This window comes from Triturus cristatus, chromosome 7 (assembly GCF_964204655.1).
Source record: "Triturus cristatus chromosome 7, aTriCri1.1, whole genome shotgun sequence".
Taxonomy (NCBI): Eukaryota; Metazoa; Chordata; class Amphibia; order Caudata; family Salamandridae; genus Triturus; species Triturus cristatus.
Genome location: NC_140590.1, coordinates 1,506,975,176 through 1,506,977,263, shown reverse-complemented (window position 1 = coordinate 1,506,977,263; position 2,088 = coordinate 1,506,975,176). Strand labels below are relative to the sequence as shown.

Below are 2,088 nucleotides of genomic sequence, written 5' to 3'. Positions count from 1 at the left end.
TGACTTCCACGGCTCTCTTCTGGGTGGAAAAGTGTGTTATGACTTCCATTACTCTCTGCCGGGAAGAGGAGAATAAAAGAGCACCCAATACTCTCTCTCGGTGGAAGTGGATGGCATTACTTTCATTATGCTCCACTGAGAGAGGGAGAGTGGTTTCCAATAATCTCTGCTGGCTGAGAGTAAGTGGATTCTCTTTGAATGAAGAAGAGTAGCCTGGCTTCCATTAGTCTCTCCTGGTTGGCCGGGAATAAGAGATTTTCCACTACTGTCTTCAGCAAGGGAGAGAGTAATATTGCTTCCAGTACCTGGTCTACAAGAATGGAGTGGAATCCAATAATCCTTAAATTCCTAATTTGGCCCCTTCGATTGAGAGATTGCACACTCCCCCTCTCTTTCACACACACTGGAGTATAGGGCTATCAAAGATTATTAGCTGGTTCTTTGTGTGCCACTGAATCTGATCAGCATCATGGGTCAGATTTCCTGTGTACTCGCCAACAGTGCAGAAAAGGCATCGCATTTTTGTCCACCGTCCAGGTCAGAAATGTCACATCCAATATTCATGTTCCCAAATTCATCATAGTAGATGGTGCTGTTTCTGATGGTGAAGTGTATCGTCTTTAATTCTTTCAGCAGCTCTTCTCCAGCCTGGATGCTATTCACCGTCCTCTAGAAACACAGGGCACAGCCATCTCTATCCTTTGCTAGCCACAGAGGCAAGGCTGGCTATGGCAGAACTTCAAGAGACCCTGTCTGGGGTACCAACACTTTTCTGAGAGATTCTGCAGTCTGGGCAGCACCTTCTGGGGTTTTCTTCCCAGAGTCTGTCGGCGTCTCCAGAGGATTCGCTTGCTGGCCAGACAGTGCGCGAATACTCTGCAATCCAGCTTCAAAGGCTCGGGAACGCTTATTATCTGGGGCTTGTAACTGGAATTGCTGGTGCCTCCGGGCTGTGACCAGCTTGAAGCTTGGTATTCTCTGAAGAGCTTCATTCAGCTGGTGCATCTGATTCAGCTGCTCCTGTGCTACAAGCAGCTGAGAGCGGACCTCTTCATGTGCCTTGCGAAGAACCTTACTTTCCTCCCTTAGGTTCAATATCGTATCCAGCAGCACCACCACGTGGTTCTCATTCTCCCGCTGAAGCTGTGCATATTTCTGGTTGTGGCTCTCCAACACCCGCCGGTTTTCCAGCTTTAGAGAGTTATGCTGCACCTGCAAGTCCAGGAGCTGCTGCTTCACTTCTTCATGCTGGTTCTTCAGGACCTTATGCTGAGAAGGGAGGGCGATGTAACGGTTCATGGCGTCTTCCTTCTCTTTGCTCAGGGCTTCTTGAGCTTCTAATTTGTATTCTAAAAAATATTCCTTGGTCTTCTTGTGCTCCGCACGCTCCTTCTGGAGGGACTGCTCCAGCCTGGACCGGTGCTCATTCACCTCTTCCAGCTGGGCAGAGAGCATCTGCTGCTTGAACTTGAGGGACAGGTTCTCGGAGCTGTGCACTTTCTCCTGTAAGTGCTTGTACAGGTAGAGCACGGACTCCAGGCACATCAAGGCCAGCAAGCAGATGCCTGTCAGCAGAATCCTCTTCTGCCTGTGAAATCCACAGGCCCCAGATCCCATGGCCGGACAGTTTGGTCCTCTCAGCGAGGGCCAGGACCTCGGACTCCCGTTAACATATTGACAGTAATGTCCGACTAACAGTCGTACGAGCCATACGCGTGCATAGCCCTGCTCAGCCTCACCAATTATGACGTTATTGTGAATTCACAGCGCCACATTGTTACGTCAAAGCGCTTTGCGTCCCATACGAGTATCAACTCTGAATGTCTACTTTAATTAAGTCCGCACCCAGAACAGTACAGCTTTGTCATCCCGTGTGTACATCACTTCACGTGCGGTGAGCCTTTCCTGTGCACGCCTGGCCCTTCAGAGCCCCTTCCGCTGCGCCTGGGACTCTGCGAGGATGCTCCGCGAGCAAGGGCAGAAATGGATGGATGTTGTCAAACACTCCCAGGCGAATATTTCTGCAGCAAGCACGTGGCCTTCGATTACAGCTCATCACTTTTTCCGTGGAAGTAGACACGTCTTCAC

At 50.1% G+C, this 2,088-nt stretch overlaps 1 pseudogene; it reads right to left on the bottom strand.

Moving 5' to 3' along the window:
• Positions 1 to 474: 474 nt before the first annotated feature.
• LOC146812259 (Golgi integral membrane protein 4-like) lies at positions 475 to 1,617 on the bottom strand (annotated as a pseudogene).
• Positions 1,618 to 2,088: the final 471 nt, after the last annotated feature.